At 33.7% G+C, this 19239-nt stretch overlaps 1 pseudogene; it reads right to left on the reverse strand.

Moving 5' to 3' along the window:
- Positions 1 to 18262: 18262 nt before the first annotated feature.
- On the reverse strand, positions 18263 to 18424 carry LOC132012587 (U2 spliceosomal RNA; annotated as a pseudogene).
- Positions 18425 to 19239: the final 815 nt, after the last annotated feature.

The following is a 19239-nucleotide window of genomic DNA, read 5'->3' on the forward strand; positions in this document are numbered from 1 at the left end:
TAGTCAATTTCATATTCCAAGAGCTATGACCACAATTATTTCTGAGGCATGCCCATCATTTTATTTGCAATTATAGTTTCCCTGGGTGGATGAGATGTCTGGGGTGGGAGACATTACTCTAAAGCTTTCCACGAGCCCCATCCCCCTTTCTCCAGCTGAGGAGATCTACTAGATGTTCCTTTCATTCTTTCAAAGGTTTTAAAGATAGTATTATAACCACACATATTTTTTTGTTGTTATATTCTGAAGCAATGTCTTATTGGAAGTCCCATGGAATTATTCTTTCCCCTGAAGCTATATCTTAATAACCATTTATTTAATATGGTAAAAACCAGTTTAACTTTCCAGTTTTGCAATCCTAGCACTTCTAAATTCTTCATATTTCCTCTCAATTCTATTTTTACCCTCTCCAGTTTGTTCCTGTCTTAGAGAACTTTATCAAATGCAGCCTGCTGTGGCCACCTCGGGATTTCAGCAGTCTCCCTCAAAAACTCCTCAATCAACAGGACGAGTTCATTACATATATTTTCTGTTCTCCCCATTATCATGAGTGACAGTTTTATCAAATATTTAGCCACTACATGCCACAGGTTGACATTGTTCCCACTTCTTGTAACTTTCTTCACAATTTTTCTAGCCTCTTATTACTGCATGCTTGCCACCTGCTGCCTAGTTTCCAAACCACTGCCAACCAATTTTAGGTGTTTGTTATAGCAGCTCTCCTTGATAGCAATTGTCAGAATGCTGCTACATAACCAACCACCCTAAAACTTGTGGTTTACAATAATAAGCTTATTTCCTTATCCTTGCTACAGTAGGTTATCTATAATTCTATTGCTCTAGACTGGGTTAAGCTCCCAGTTTCAGATTAGGTCTAGGTCTGCACAATGTGACTCTCATTATGCAGGGACCAGCCACTATCTGAGGCATGATTTTCTTATGAATAAAAACAAGAGTTCAAGAAAGCAAACCCAAATATGTAAACACATTTCAAGCATTGGCTTACATCGCATATGCGAACATCTGATTGCCAAACAAATCAATTGGCTAAGCTCAAAGAAAAGAGGTGAATAATTATACTCTACCTACCACAGAGGTATAGTGGTGATATAGATGTAGATCAATATAAGAGGGACATGAATAATTTAGAGCTATAATTCAATTTGCATAGAAAAAAGTTTTGTGGCTAACAGGGATTCAATAGACAACTTCTAAAATCATATTATCTCTCCAAATCAAAGCTTACTTATATTTAAAATTCTTGAAAATAGAAACCATTAAGAAGAGTATTCTTGAATTTTTATGTTAATGCTCTCTAGATTACCATTTATCAATCTTCTCATATATCTTTGAGACTTACCATGTCTCTATAACTCTGACTTTACTGTTTCCATGCTAGTCAGAACCAACTTGAGAGCAATTCCAGTATTTCATAGGATGGTAACAACAGTATAAATCAGGATTTCCACACACCCTCAAAAAAAAAAAAAAAAAGCCACAGAAAACGAATTCATAGAGATCAAAAAGAAGAACAAACTAAATGATCCGTGACTCGTGCCTATAGTATAACTAAGACATAAAAAATACTATAAACCTTTAAGTCATGGATAAGTAGGGCAATAAACACCCTAATAGCATGGATACAGCTCCAGAACCCATTCTTGTGAGGAGAGATATAGGTAGAAAGAAGATGAAAGAACAAAGAAACCAAGAGCATGGAATGCAGATAAAATTAATCCCCCCAATGGATACTACATTTAGTTAGAAAATATTGAAGATATGTTTGTTACTTATAACTCAGAGGCTGATTATTGAAGAACTGAAAGCAATTCTGTATGCAGGATTCAAGGTGACAGGCTCAGGAAGGCACTGGTCCTGGTGAAAAAGGGACAACTTGGAAAGGGGATCTGACCATTTGAGATTTGGCAGTGAAAATGAAAAAAGAAATAAGAGGTAAATAATATAAAAGTATTATTGAGAAACTCAAGGAAAGTATATTAAGGACTGTGTATCCAGCAAAGCTTTTTTAAGATCAAGCATATATAAAAATAGCTTTTGTCTGTAGGAACAAGTCAAACACAAAATTAGAAAACTCAATGACCCCCTCCTAAAAAACTGTATTTCACTGTATCAAGAAGAAAGAACAAATGCAGCTGCAAAATGTACAAGCTATCCTAAGTCCTCCAGCAATATCTGCAAACCACGGCTTGCTAGTCCCAGAAGATAAGACTTCACAGAATGAATAAATGGTCATCCATGTCCATGCAAAGAAAACTATACAATAAAAAAAAACAATAAAAATTTTGAGCTCATAAAAATTGTCCCAAAAGAATGGTCCTGAAGCAGAAGGAAATTATAATGTGCTAACCTAAATTAAATGTTGTTAAATTATCATTGACAGATATGTAAATACAACATAAATCAGAAATCCAAAATCTCAGAAAAAATTGAAAAAATCAGGAAGCTGTGAAATAGCACTATAATCAAATGAAATCGAAGAAAAATATAAAAATCAATGATAAATAAAGACAGAATAGAAAGTGGTCCAAAGATAATAGATTAAATTAATAATATCAAAAATAACAAAACAAACTGAGGGTTGCTGGGGGGAGGGGGTTGGGGAGAAGGGGGTGGGATTATGGACATTGGGGAGGGTATGTGCTTGGGTGAGTGCTGTGAAGTGTGTAAACCTGGTGATTCACAGACCTGTACCCCTGGGGATAAAAATATATGTTTATAAAAAATAAAAAATTAATAAAAAAAATAATATTGAGAAAAGGCATGAAAATAACCAAGAGAACATAAAGACAATACACAAAATGATATAAAAATCAGATTGATAAGACAAGAAAATGACAATATATACAACTGGAGTCCCTGGAAAATAAAAAAAAATAATAACAATGGCATAGAATTATTTTTTCAGAAAAATTTCTGGATATAAAAGACCTAACTTCACGTATTGGAAAGGCCTATTATTTCTAGAAAAACTTGGCCTGAAACAACTACAAAATGTATCATAATATAATTCTTAGAAATTAATAATAAAGGGAAGCCAAACAAGATTTCTGGCTCTAGACAAAAAGACCAAGTCATATACTAACTGAATAACATTAATATTGGTTTTATACTTTTTAACAACAATATACAAAATAAAACAGTGGCATTTTTCAGAAACTCTAGGAAAGAAAGTGTGAACCAAATGATTTTATATGCAGTCAAGCTGTTAGGAAATGTTAAGGTGATAATAAATATGATTTAACCTGTAAGATCTGGGGGTAACTATTTTTAAAATCCCTTCCTGAAGAATATATCAGTGGACAAGTTCCATCTAAACCAAGTGAGTTCTGGGGAGAATGGAAAAAAAACTAATCATTATCATTGTAATACTGTGATATAAATGATGTGTTTGGTTTCAATTCTGTCCCATCACTTCATGTATATTTACAATGTAACATAGAGTACTTCCCCATGTGTATTTTTCCTTTAAAAGCAAAGTGACAAGAAGGGAAGTTATACAAATAGTACATATTCTGTCAATGCAGATATAATGCAACTAAAGAGTATATGGGGAAGATGAGAAGAAAAAGAAACAGAACCAGCCTACCGATTATTCCATAGCAATATAAGTCCAGTGAAAATAAATAAAAGTAAAAGCCAAATAGTTGAGTGGTAAGTCAGGAACATTAGACATTAAAGAAAGTATGTGTATCATCTAAACATATGAACAAAAATAAGACTCTTAAATGCCAGATAGAACGAAAAAGAGAGTACAAAATAAGACCATCCAAAGAAAGTAACATTGTAATATAAAATATTATGCAAAATTAATATAATTAAGATAACTTAATAAAACCAAATCCAAACATACCAGTCATATCACTAAAATGTAAATGAGCTCAAATCACACAAATCTTATTTAAAATGATCTTTAAATTTCCTCACAAAGAAAATTCAACTTTCCACTTACAAACTCTGGATAAAACAGCTATTTATTCATTTATCTGAGAGGGAGCAAGAGAGTCGGCAGGGGAGGGGACTGCAGAGGGGAAGCAGACTTCCTACTGAGTGGCTTTCCCCACCAGGAGATCATGACCTTGAGCAGAAACCAAGAGTTGGATAATTAACCTACAGAGCCACATATGGTCCCCTAAAACAGCTATTTAAAGCATAGAGAAATGGCAAAAGTAGACAAAAACAAATCTTAGACAAAGGAAATACTGAATGAATGTCTCTTTTTATGACTTTTTGCCTGGACACAGGTCACAATCATGTTCATGCTGCACTGAGTTGTGCAAACTTAGCTTGAAGCCTAATGTGTTGCTGGCACGGCAGATCAGAGGGCAAGGTTCTGGGCTACTGCCATAACTAAAAGTCAAAGGAAAATTTAAAAAGAGGAGAACCTCGGACAGGTGGATCAAATGTCTGTTTATAAACTCTGCCCAAATCTCTGGTTAATGTATGAACTATGAATGCGCAGTGCACACTCCAAAAAGACGAGTTAGACTAAAAAGAACTGAACAGAAAACGTGTAGCTTCCGTTTGTCATAGAGAAGTCCTGAGCTTGAATTCAGCCAAGTTAATTGCTAAAACAAACAAAAATTGTCATTCTTCAGATGATGATAATAATCCAGTTTCTATAATGTCCAGTAAATGTAACATCCAAAATCATGAGATTAAATAAAGAAAAAAAAAATGACCCATACTTAAGAGAAAAGAAGATCAACAGAAACTAAATCTGCAATGACTAAGACATTAGAATAAACAGACAAGAATTTTAAAGCAGTCACTATAATTATGCACAGTGACACAAAGAATATATGCTCATAATGATAGAACAGGTTGAGAATCTCAGCGTAGGAATAAAAAACGTATAAAGCAAACAAACAAAAAACCCTAGACCTGAAAAATAGAAAAATTGGAGGAAAATCCAGCGAATTGTCTTAACTGTACTATGAAGGTGACAGAAGAAAAAAAAAACAAAACCAGGGAATTTGAAATAGAGCAACAGAAATGATCTAATCTGAAGATTAGAAAGAAAACAATTGGAAAATAAAGAGAGCCTCAGTGGTGTGGGTGAATATCAAGATGTTAATATACATATATTTGGAGTCTGAGAAGCATAAATAAGAAAGATTGAGGCAGACATACATTTGAAAAAATGGCTGAGATTTCTCCAAATGTGTTGAAAGACATAAATGTAAAAAAATGAAGAAACTCGGGCACCTGGGTGGCTGAGTTGGTTAAGCATATGCCTTTGGCTCAGGTTATGATCCCAGAGTCCTCTAGTCCCACATAGAACTCTCTGCTCAGTGGGGTGTTTGCTCCTCTCTCGACCCCTCCCCCATTCATGATATCTCTCTCTCTCTCAAATAAATATATTTTAAAAAATCTTTTAAAAAAAAGAAAAGAAAGAAGAAACTCAGCAAATCCTAGCAAGAAAAATACAAAGGAAAAAGACATAAGTGAATAATCATCAAACAATTGAAAAGTAAAAAAAAAAAAAAAAAAAAAAAACAAAGAAAAAAATTCTTTAAAGAAGCTAGAAGGAAAAATAACCAAAACATTCCTACACGGAAACAATGGTATGAATCATGCCTGATGTCTCATCACAAAAGATGGAGGACAGAAGACAGGAAGACAGTGAAAAATTATTTTTAAAGTACTAAAAAGGAAAACATCCAGTCAATCCAGAATTCTATGTCCAGTATTTTCAGAAAAACAAAAACAAACCTAAGAGACTTTGTTACCAACAGTTATGAACTGAAGGAATACCAAAGGAAGTACTTCATTTGAAGTAAGATGATAATATATAGAAAGTCAGATTTCAGAAGAAGATTGAAGAGTATCAGAAATGGCAAATATGGATAAACATAAAATACTGTATTTTTCTCTTAATTTCTTTAAAATACATATGACATTTCCCCCATTTTTTTATTGTGGTAAAATGTACTCAACATTTAACATCTTAACTTTTTTTTTTTAATTGGATGAGCACTGGGTATTATACACAACTAATGCATCGTTGAACATGACAACAAAAACTTATGATGCACTATATGCTGGCTAACTGAACATAATAAAAGAGTTGACATCAAACTGAAGTATAATATATTGGTTTCGGGTATATAACATAACAATTTAATTTTTGTATGTACAAATATTAGCCATTTAAAAATGTACAGTTTAGGGGCACCTGGGTGGCTCAGTTGGTTAAGTGACTGTCTTCGGCTCAGGTCGTGATTCCGAAGTCCAGGGATCGAGTCCCACGTCAGCTCAGCAGGGAGTCTGCTTCTCCCTCTGACCTCTCTCCTCTCTCATGCGCTCTCTCTCTCTCCCAAATAAATAAGTAAAATCTTTTAAAAAAAATGTACAGTTTAGAGGTATTAAATTCATTAATAATATCATGCGGTCATTGCCACTATCCATGTCCACCGCTGTTTCATCTTGTAAAACTGAAACTCTATACCCATTAAACTATACTGCCTCCACATCTCTCTCCCCCAGCTCTCGGCAACCACCATTCTACTTTCCATATCTATGATTTTGACCACTCTAGTATCTCATATAATTAGAAGACATATAGGAAATAGTCTTTTTGTGACTGGCTTATTTTACTTGAATTCGACAATGTCCTCAAGGTTTAACCATATTACAGCATATTTCAGAATTTAATTCATTTTTAAGCTAAGTAATATTCCATTTTATGTATATACCATATTTTATTTATCCATTCATCTCTTGATGGATGCTGTTTTAACTATTGTGAATAATGCTGCTATGAACATGGGCATACAAATATCTCCATGAGAGCCTGCTTTCAATTCTTTGGGGTATATGCCCATAAGTGGAACTGTTGAATCATATGATCATTTTATTTTTAACTTTTTGAGGAACTGCCATACTGTTTTCTTCAACAGTTGTATCATTTTACCTTCCCACCAACAATATACAAGGGTTCTAATTTCTCTACATCCTCACCAACACTTATATTCTGTGCTTCTCTTCCTTCTTGCCTAGTTTCCAAGGAGCAGTCAGTTGTAATTCTTTTCTTTTTCTTCTACACTTAAGGTACTTTTCTCCTCTGACTGCTTTTAGAATTTTTTTTTCCTGTGACTTTGATTTTCTGTAATTTGACACTACTATTCTCTGGTTTTGTTTCCTGAGCATTTATCCTGCTTTGTCCAAGCTTCCTGATCTGTATGGTTTGGTGTCTGATATTAATTTGGGCAAATTCTCAAGCATTATTTCCTCCAATATTTTTTCTGGCCCTTTCCTTCTTCTTCTGGTAGTCCTCTTGTGTGTTTGTTACAGCTTTTGTAGTCATTTCATAGTCCTTGGACATCCTCTGTTTTGTTTATCAATTCCAATTCTCTTTGCTTTTCAGGGTGCCACTGATATATCCTCTAGACCAGCCAAAGGTATCTTCATTTCTGTTGTGCTTTTTTCATTTCTAGTAATTTTTGGATCTTTCTCAGAATTCCTACCTCCATATACTGCTGTCTGTTCTTGCATGTTCTCTTCTTTGTCTATTAGAATCCTTAGGAACTGAATTATATTTGTTTTAAAATCCCCATCCAGTGTTTCTAATAACGCACCGTGTCTGGTTCTGGAGGCTCTATTTCTTCAAACTGTGTTATTTGTCTTTTGGTATGTCTTGAAACTTTTTCTTGATAATGAGTACTGAGTAAAAGGAACTGATTAAATAGGGCTTTGGTAATATGGTGATGCAAATTGGGGGAAGGGAGACATTTTATAGACCTATGATTGGATCTCAGCCTTCTGGTGAGCCCATGCCTCTGGCCTGTGAACTTCACAAGTGTTTCTCAGTTTTCTGGAGTGGGCTGGGTTGGTTATTTCCCCTCCCTGGGTCAGTAAGGCTCTGTTTAACTAGTTTCTCCTGAGAGCAGGCCTTGTGAAGAAGAGCAGAGAGCTCTGGAGTCTTTCAAAGCAGGTCTTTTTCCCCTCGCCCTACCCCCAGCTAGAAGGGATTTTTCTCCAGTTTTTACTTTGAGAATCTGGTTAAGCTCCTGGAGGTAAAGTGTGTTATGTTGTGACCACCCCATGACTGGGTCCTTGGAGTTCTTAGAGTGTCAGAATTGTCTGTTCTGACCTCACAGCAATTCGTCAGTTCCGGTTCCCGTTCTCCTAATCACCCCTGGTTCCTGTGGTGTTTAGCTGGTGAGTCTCGGCTTTGTAAGCCTGCCTTCTTGTATGCACCTGTTTGTCGCTCTCATCTTGGGGACAGCAGTTGGCACTGTGTCCTCCCCTCTCTTAAGGATCCAATTAGAGTTGTTCACATTTTTTTCAGGCTGTTCAGCTTTTTTTTTTTTTTTTTTTGTTAGGACAGAATAGCAACTTCCAAGCCTCTTTTATGCAGAATATAAAATCCTAAGTCTTAATATGCTTCTTTGTAGCTGATATTAGATTTGCTAAACTATTTCCCCCTGAGGGCAAGGCTCCTTTAGAAGAACTGAGTGCCCTAGCAAATTTCAAAATAGCTCTTTCCCCACTCCCCCCCCAGAAGTAGGAGGGTATTTTCCTACTAATGTTTGATGCTGTAGGAATTTGGTCAAGTTCCTAGAAATAAATCCGACAATATTGTGGGGCCTCCCCCGCCAAGACTGGATTCCCTTGGATGTTTTTATTCTCAGAAGGGTCCACACTGAGCTTCAAGCAATTCATCAATTAAGTTCAGGTTTTCCTAATGGCACTTGTTCCAGAGGTAGTTTCTTCTACATCCCTGCTCCAGTAATCTAGTTCCCTGTGACACCCTGCATTTGCCCATCTGTCTTTCCAATCATGGGGGCAGTGATTTGCCCTGGGTACTCCTCTCTTTAGGATCCAAGAAGAGTTATTGATTTTCATTCTGAATTGAAAAGCTGCTTACATGCAGAACTAGAAACCAAAGTCCCTGCCATTAGGGTTTTAATTTGCCTTTTGCTGATGACTAATAATATTGAACACTTTTTCATGTATTTATTTGCCATCCACATTGTTCTCAATGTCTGTCTAAATTTTTTGTCATTTTTTATTGCATTGTGTATATTTTTACTGTGTTTACTATATATTGTTATGTGTATATGTGTATATACAAAGCATGTATTATGTGTAATATATTAGATATTATTATAGCTATATAGGTATCTATCTAGGTATAGATACACCTCTATTAGTACACCTATACAGGTATCTGTACATATATATACATGTGTAGAGAGATATATAGATATAGTAGATACATACTGGATAGATATAAATATATCTATCTCTTGGAAACCAATCCTCATATATTTTGAAAATATTTTCTCTTAGTTTGTAATTTGCCTGTTTGTCTTCTTAATGGTGACATTTGATAGCACACATTTTACTTTTGATAATGTCTAATTTATCTATATTTTATTTTGTGATTTCCGTATGATGGGAGTTTTTTTATAAAATAAAATACATAGCCAACCTATGATACAACAATTGCACTCCAGGAATCTACCCAAGAGAAATAAAAACATATGTGCACAAAGATGCTCAAAGCTGCTCTTTCATAATAGCCAAAATTTGGAAAAAAGCCAAATACATATCAACAGGAGAATAGATCAAACAAACTGCAGTATATTTATATAATGGGAGATTTAGGTGCCTTATATAAAAAAACAAATACTATTGCAGTTAGCAACTTTGGTGAATCTTTAAATTTATGTTGAGCAAAAGAAGCTTTACACATTAGACCATGTGCTATATAACTTTATGTAAAAATTTTTATTATGGGAAAAAATTATATTGAAAAAATATTAACAGTGTTTACCTAGAAGTGTTGGGAATGGAAACTGACTAGAAAGAGATATGAGGGAACTTTTGAAGTAATGGAAGTGCTTTATAGCTTGATAAGTATTTAGATAACAAATCTCTGCATTTGTCAAATCGCATGGATGGTTCGTATCACAGTAGGTTAATTAACTTCAAATAAAGCAAAAATAACTACCAACAAATACTGAATTCTAGTTAATGATATAAACACTGAACTGTTTAATGTTGGTGTGTCCTGATGTCTGAAACTTATTTTGAAACACTTCATAAAGTAAAATGAATTTCTGGATGAGTAGATAAATTCATAAAGAGATCAATTGATAAATTGAATTTTTGGATGAGTAGATAAATGGATAGATATGTGGTAAAGATTATACAGAAAATTGTTGAGAATAATAAAATTTCAATGGTGGGTATATGGTTGTTTACTATACAATTCTTTCCATTCTTCTGTATATATAATATTGATAATAAAGTGCTGGGGAAAACCCAAAAAGGATCTTCTCACTGCAAATTATGAAAAATAAAATGAAAACCACTTTGTTCAACATTTCTAGACAAAAGGGGAAATGAAAATCAAAAATGTAAGATTTTTTTTAAATTGGTAGGGCAATTCTTTTTTTTTTTTTTTTAATTTATTATTTTACAGAGAGAGACACAATGAGAGCGAGAGCGGGAGTGGGAGCATGAGGTGGAGCAGGGAGCCTGATGCAGAGCTCTATCCCAGTACTCTGGGATCATGACCTGAGTTGAAGGCAGACCCCTAACAACTGAGCCACCCAGGCGCCCCAGTAGTGCAATTCTTAATGTAATATCATGTATGTATGTATGTATTATATATTTATACAATGTATTATCATGTATGTATGTATGAATGTATTATATATTTATACAATGTATGTATTGTATATTTATTATATAATATATTGTATTTATTATATAATAATCTATTATATATAATATTTATATATTTAATATATTCATATAATTATATATCAATGTATTTTATTTTAATAAATTTATAATTATTATATATCAATATTTATATATAATTTGTTATATATTATAGAATATATATTATATAATGTATTTGTATATTTCTTATATACAAGAAATATAAGAATCTATTTCTTATATCTATAGCACTTTCCAGAGGAATATTCAAAATATTAAATATCTCTATCAATACCGGTGTAAAATTAAAAATAAGTTTCTTAATTTCCCAACTCAAAACTAAAGGTATATAAAATCTTTTAAAAAAACAGGCAAGGAATGACTTAATAAAATAAAAACAATAATTGATGAGGCAGAAATAAAATTTAAAAGTCATATTAAGTCCAAATACTGATTAGCAAAAGTAGACATATTACTATTTAGCCTAATAAATAAAGAAAACAATGAATCACAAATATTAAAATAATTAACCAAAACAGAAAAAGCTATTCAGACAGAGAAGCAACAAAAATCATGACAATACTTTGTGTAACTCTGTGCAGATACATTGTAAACTTAGGTGTAAGATAAATTTTCCTAGGTATGTGCAATTAAGTAAAAATAATACTGCTGCACACAGAGCTGAAATAGACTAGTTTCATAGGAAAATAGTGAAAATTTAACCCCACCCAAAAAAAATCCACCTAACCTAGGTGAATCCAAAGGGACATTGTATGAAATGGTTAACATCTAGATGTTTCTAATGCTACATGAATTGTTGCAGAGCTTCAAAAGCGAAGGAAAACTTCCAAATTAGTTCTTATGAGATGAAAATAACATTAATTGCTGAATCTGGTGTAACAGAAAACAAAACCAAAACAAATATTACTTGTGAACGCTGAAGCAAATATCCTAAATAAAACATTAGCAAACGGAATTGAACAGTCTCTCAGAAAAATAATGCACTATGACAAAGTGAAATTTATTCTTGAAAGGTAAGGATGCTCAATATTTGGAAATGTTTTACCATATATTTTCATATTAATGAAGAAAATATATTCACATTAATTTCTGGGGAGAAAAATCATAGTTTACCCAGAAGGTTTCTGACACAACTGATACCCATTTTTTTTCTGATAGTATTTAATGGAATAAGAGTGCACACACACACACATACATGATAGAAATATTTCTACTTAGATCAAGAACAAAGCTTACTTCCCCACTACTGATTAACATCATGGGGACTATTGACCACGTTGTAAAAGAAGTAAAACTATATCTATTTGCAAGTGATATAACCATATTCTGAGAATGCAAGAGAATAGGTTATAAAACTTACTCATATAATAAGCATTTTATAATGCAATAGTATGTAAAAATTAACATAGAAAAACCAGTGGCCTTCAACTGCACAATCAATAAAAATGTATTGTAAAAAAATCCCATTTAAACTGCAACAAAATACATACAATCAGTAGGAAAAACAGTCATGAAAGACACAAAGATAGATTTGAACAAATGTAAAAATATTTCTTGTTTCTGGATTCAATATCTTATGCATGTCCAGATTCTTTAAGTTAATATAGGAGTCAAGTGTAATTTCAATAAAAATTCAGCATTTTAATTTGTAGTTAAACAAGCTAATATGGAAAATCATGTGCAAGAGTAATGATAAAATCTTGAAGAGCCGGGGTGGGAGGACAGTGGATACTTACTAGATCCTAAAACATCCTATGAGGCTTCTGAAACTGAGACAGTTGTGATTGGCATTTTAATGGACAGAAGGGGTGGTAGAACAGAACAAAAAGTTCTGAAAAACATCCCAAGGATGTATAGATATTTAATATAAGATAAGGATGAACCTTAGTCACTGTAGAAAATATAGGTTTATTAATACATAAGATTGGCCAATTGCATAGCCATTTTAAAAAGAGTATTGGATTTATACCTTATAGATTACACAGAAATGAACTCCAAAAGTTTCAATTAATCTAAATGTAAAAAAAAAAAAATACACAGAATAAAACATAGATAAATTCCCCTCCAATCTATAAATAGGCAAAAGCTTTTTACTTGACTCTCAAAATCCTGATGTGATTAAAGACAAGACTCATACATTCAGGAATATAAAATAAATTTAAAAAACAAATTACAGGGCACCTGGGTGGCTCAGTGGGTTAAACCTCTGCCTTTGGCTTAGGTCATGATCCCAGGATCCTGGGATCAAGCCCCGCATGGGGCTCTCTGTTCGGTGGGGAGCCTGCTTCCCCCTCTTATCTCTGCCTGCCTCTCTGCCTACTTGTGACCTCTCTCTGTGTCAAATAAATAAATAAAATCTTAAAAAAATTACAAACTGGGAGGAAATATTTATTTATTCTAAGAATTAAATTCTGAAAAAATATAAAATTTCACAATAAATCATGATAAACAAGACCTAAGAAACAAAAAGAAAAGAAATAAGGAAAAAAGATGTAGGAGCATAAAATATGAGAAAATGGCCTTTAAACTCCTGAAAAGACATGAATCTTCATCCATACTACAATAGATGTGATTAAAACTACACTGAATCAAACCTTCATTTTTTATCTATTCCATTGGCAAAAATTTGCTAGTTTGATAACATACTTTGCTGTTGCTCAGGCTGTGTGGAAAAAGGTACTCTTTTATATGGATGCTAGAACTATAAAATAGTATAATCCCTGTGGAGGAAAATTTAGTGGTACAGTATAAAACAAAACCACATACCCTTTCACCCAGCAATCTTAGTGCTATAAGTTTACCCTAAATATAAACCTTTAGTAACACACTCATATAAAATGCATAATTTATTCATTGTAATATTATTTGTAACAACAAATTATTGGAAAGTTACCTATATGGGCAATAATTGGTGGTTGGGCGTACCAACAATAATTAGGCTCACAGAATTAAATGAATACAAATACAAAAAGAATTTTAAAATCTTTTAAAATAATAGAGTTTAAGAGTCACTTATGGTTACAGACCTGTACCCCTGGGGATAAAAATATATGTTTATAAAAAATAAAAAAAAATTATAAAAAAAATAATAGAGTTTAAGTAGATGATATATATTTTGTGTAAGAGAAAAGGGGAAACAAAAGTGGTTGTATTTTTTTGTGTTCATGGAGATGTGTATATCTGCTTTTTTTTTTTTTGTAAAAGAAATGCAGGAAAGGTAGATTAGCAGATGATTAAATTTTTACCTTCAGAAGATGTGTAGAACTAGATTAGAAAAGATAGGAGAGGAATAAGAAGTTGCTGAGGATTTTTATATAGATTTGGCTTTTGAACCATGTTCTTATTGTTATATTTCAGAAATACTAATTCAACATAGGATTGCAAAAATACCCTTAAATTGACTAAAATATAAGAAAATACCTAATTGCCTATCAAACTGATGATTACAAACACAGAGAAGAAGAAAAGAATTAACCTAAGTAACTATTATAGAAAATACTTTGACTTTATTTCTGGAGTGATCTATCCTAGGAACAAAAGGAAATTTAAACCTTTAATTAATGTATTTGTGAGTGTAGGGGTTTTGTATAGTACATCTGAAACTTTCTCATACGTTGTATGACTGAACAAATGAGATTTATGGAGCCACATTTGTTTCCCACTGTGGAAGAAGGAAGTTACAAGTGTAGAATGGGGGGAAAGAAAGAATACTACAGGATTGTACTTATATTTATTTATTTATTTATTTATCTTCCAGTATAATTAACATAAAATGCATATTAGTTTCAGGTGTAGAATGTAATTATACAATAATTCTGTACATTATTCAGTGCTCATCAAGATAAGTGTACCCTATTTCTTTAAGTTTTTATTTGAATTCCAGGTAGTTAACATACTGTGTAATATTAGTTTCAGGTATACAATTTAGTAACTCAGCACTTACATACAACACCTGGTGCTCATCACAAGTGCAGTCCTTAATCTCGATCACGCCTAACCCATCTCCCCACTTTCCTTCTAGTAACTATCACTTTGTTCTCTATAGTTAAAAGTCTGTGTCTTGGTATTTGAATTGGAGTTATTGATATGAGCTAATGATTTCCAAAATACATATTTCCTAGCTCTGATCCCTGATAAAGCTAGTAGCAATAGTACATCAATAGCACTGATAGTACTTAGCACCTAAATCTTGATTTTACAAATATCATTCTCTAAAAGGAGCCAGAGCTCCTTGGGTAATGGCTGCTGTGGATCTGTGGCAGGGAAACAAAGTGAGTCTGGGACATTTTATTATGTCAGAAAATAGGAAGTTCTCAAAAATTGACAGAAATATAACAAGAGTATAGAAAAACATGTTTAGAGACTGCCATCACTCACATTTTGGGATAATTTGAGCCTCAAAAAGAAATAATGATAGAAATGGTTTATAACACATTGAATTAGAAATAAATCCATAGTAATACTAATTTTCAAAGGGCCCAGGAGGAAGAGAATGAAGGGAAATCTCTTTTTTTACAGAAAAGCACCAATAATAAATATAGGAGGATTGATAAAATTATAAAATCATTATCTTGCAGTCGATATTTTAGCAATTAATTCAGGAATAAATCATCAACAAATGCTAAAACAATTGGGTTAAAGATCACTGGGGAACAGGATAATCACACAGTCTCAACATATGACCTCCACAGATTAATTATTGATTAGAAAGGGAAAAGATAATACTGTAGTATAGAAGTTTAGTGAACACTACCTTTACCAAATGACCAAATTTAATACCACCAGTAGCAGGACACACCAATATCATACTTCTCCTATTAGGATGTACTTAGAATGATACAAGAATCATCTACATAGTATTCTTGTTAAAAGGTTTAACCTGAATCTAATCTTTGTTTTTAATTTATTTTTTATTTATTTTCGGCATAACAGTATTCATTATTTTTTCACCACACCCAGTGCTCCAAGCAATACATGCCCTCTATAATACCCACCACCTGGTACCCCGACCTCCCACCCCCTTCAAAATCCTCAGATTGTCAAGCAGAGAGAGTCAATTATCATATGGTTTCACTTATTTGTGGAGCATAACAAATAGCCTGAAGGACATGGGGCATTAGAGAGGACAAGGGAGTTGGGGGAAATTGGAAGGGGAGGTGAACCATGAGAGGCTATGGACTCTGAAAAACAATCTGAATCTAATCTTAAGGAAACAATCAAATCCATTGAGAGTCACTCTGAAAACAAAGTCTCACATTTCTTGAAAAATATCAGTGTCCATGAAAGAAAAAACAAAACAAAACAGTGAATTATTCTTGATTACAATAGACTAGAGAGTGATAGCAATTAATTTTGTTGATTGAGTCCTGGAGAGGGGGAAAAGACATATGGAACATACTGGGATTATATGAGAAATTAGAGAATGTACGATATATGATAACAATGCCAACAAATCAATATTAAATTCCTTTAATTTAAACATTGTATTATGGTTATGTAAGAAGACATCTTAAGTCTTTGGAGCTAAATGCTTTCTTATTTAGAGGTGTTAAAACGTTAAAATGTGGTGAATGTAAGTGACAGAAAGAAGGGTGTTTTTTGTTCCCTCTTAGTAACTTTTATAAAATAGAAATTTGGAGGAAAAGTACACTCCAAAGGCAAACAAATTCCTAGATTGAACAGATTTTGTTTGTTTTGAAAGTCAGGCAATATATTAATCTGCTTTTGACACTTAGAAAAGCAGGGGTGCCTGCTGGGTTAAAGCCTCTGCCTTCAGCTCAGGTTATGATCCCAGGGTCCTGGGATCAAGTCCCACATTGTGCTCTCTGTTCAGCGGGGAGTCTGCTTCCCCCTCTCTCTCTGCCTGCCTCTCTGTCTACTTGTGATCTCTCTCTGTCAAATAAATAAATAAAATCTTTTAAAAAAAGAAATTTAGAAAAACAAATTGTTTTTCTATAATATCAGCATATTATTCAATATTACTGAGAATCGGGATAAAGATAAAAAGTAGATGAGATGTTTACAATTCTAAAGGATGCCCTAATGCTTTGAAATAACATTCTCTAGGTACAAATTGGACATTCAGAATATAGTTTCGAGGTGAGCCTTCCCTATTTTCAGAAGTAAATCCTCTTCTTTAGTGAAGAGAGACACTGATATGTCAAGAATCAAGTGAGATCATCAAGATTATAATTGCTTCTACAGTGCTCAGCAGTGGTAGACTCGGTAGGAGGAATGAAGTGATTCAAATAGCCTCCCTCTTGTTTGTGTTCTTTTTCTTTCCATTTCAGAGAAACCCTCAGTTCCAGAGAGCTACGTAAAATATTAGGGCAGGAGCATTAAGCAAAGACCTTTAGAGAAAGTAGTAAGGTGAGTGTGGTAGACATTGTAGGTTGGTCCAGTCAGCATCCTGTTAGGTTTGGCTGTGTGACAGACTTCTGTCTAATGAGATGCAAGTGGACATCTGCTAGTTGTGCTTTTTCCTTCTTTATTTTTCTTGGCTGGATACGATATGATGGCAAGAGCCTCTGAACCACCTTGCAACTATGATGGAAAGGCTGAGAGAAGTCATCCCTGATTGCTGAGTTACTAAATTTATCCTGCAGTCGACTTCTGGACTTCTTACATAACAAAAATAAAATTATTTGTTTAGGCCACTATATTTGGTTTATGATATAATCCATTTCACTGGGATAAGATCAGGAATTTGTGGCAAATACATAACATAGAATACGAAGAATTTAATTGAACTTTAATGTCCCTGTATCTCCTCCCTCAGAAACCTGTGTGACCAAATATTCTATACAGCCAGTAGAGATAAATCATACCTTTTTCAGGTGTAAAATAAAAATTGCCCAAGATAGAATTAATTGAGCTGTATGAAGTTAAATGGCAGGAAGAAAGTAAAGGCCTAGAGGAGGGAGAAAGGAAATTGTGTGGAATTTAAGTTGGGCCAGAATTTCCCCTCTCATTTGTCTGGAATCATTAAATGTCAGGAGGTGTGGGACAAGGCAGAATGATAGCAAGAAAGTGGCCACTATGAATAAGACTGAGAAGAGGGAACATAGCACAGGCAGGTGCTCGTTCAGAAGGGGAGCTGTCAAAAACAATTATCCCCAAATGATGCTGGTTTTAGTTGAGAATTTGAGGGAAATGAACTTTCTTCAAACCAGTTAATAAAATATTTAAAAGTTATTATATGATAACTTGAAAAAAATAATAAATTCTGATGAGGACAGTTGATCCTGAGACCTAGCCAATATTAAAGTTCTTGCCAAAGCAGCCCTGGCATTTGGCTTCATCACAAAGGCAATCCCGTAGATGCAGAAGCATCTGCTCTCCTACTTACTGCTTATGTTAAAATGAAAGCTATTCAATAAAATATTTATAAGAATTGCTTCCATGGGTGGCTGGATGGAAATAAAATGGCGAGAAACCAAATTTCTGATAAATATATGAATAGCCACTCAGTTGACCACTTTCTGACATGAACATCATTCATAATTCCTGGTTCTTTTTCAATACAGGCTTTTTTGTCCTAAAGTTGAAATAAAATTGTTCTAGATCTCTTAAGTGTCCAAAACAAATGAATTTTGTGAATATACACAATAGCAATCCATTGTGTTTTTTTCCTCTTTAAAAAATCGATTAAACAGGTAAGAACAGATACCACACTTGATCTTAGCCAAAAGGCCAAGTAATTGAATCTTTCGTTAATTAATCAATTAAATATGTATTTTGTGCCGGTATTGTCATAGACTCTGTGGTTAAATGAACAAATGACCCTCCTAAAGTTTACCTGTAGGTAAAAAAGGGATGAAAAGGGGATTAAAAAAGAAAAAAAAATATGCTTCTTTGTCACAGGCAAGGAGTCAGCCTAGTAAGATCTTGCCTTGAATCCAGTCTCAGCAGAGACAATTTTTTTAAGTAACCAAAAGCAGGGGCACCTGGGTTGCTCTGTCCGTTAAAGGTCTATCTTTGGCTGGGGTCATGCTCCTGGGGTCCTGGGATCCGGCCCTGCATCTGCACTGAGCTTCCAGCTCAGCGGGGAGTCTGTTTACCCTCTCCCTTTGCTCCTCTTCCCTCCTTGTGCAATGCCCTCTCTTGTTCTCTCATATAAATAAATAAAATCTTAAAAAAATAAAAAGTAACCAAAAACAATTTGTTTGCTTAATGCAGTCTCTTTTAAAAATATCAATAGACAGATTTCAATTTTAACATCACAAAATTTCTAAACTTTACTTTTTTCGGTTCTCTATGTCAAAACCTTTTGGGAGTATTTTCTTTTACTCTTTAACTCTTAAAAAAGAAGCCGTCTCTTCCCCCCTATATATACAGATTCTAAATACCTTTTCCCTCCCTCACTGCCTCAGTTATTTGTGGAATGGCTAATCTTATGCACTCTGGCTTCCTCATTTCTTGGGTGGTGAATCAAATAGTAGGGTATTTTTTTAAGATTATTTATTTATTTGTCAGAGAGAGAGATTGAGAGCGTGCACATAAGGAGGTGGCTCAGTCGCT

The sequence above is a fragment of the Mustela nigripes genome, chromosome 2 (genome assembly GCF_022355385.1).
Source record: "Mustela nigripes isolate SB6536 chromosome 2, MUSNIG.SB6536, whole genome shotgun sequence".
NCBI classification, from domain to species: domain Eukaryota; kingdom Metazoa; phylum Chordata; class Mammalia; order Carnivora; family Mustelidae; genus Mustela; species Mustela nigripes.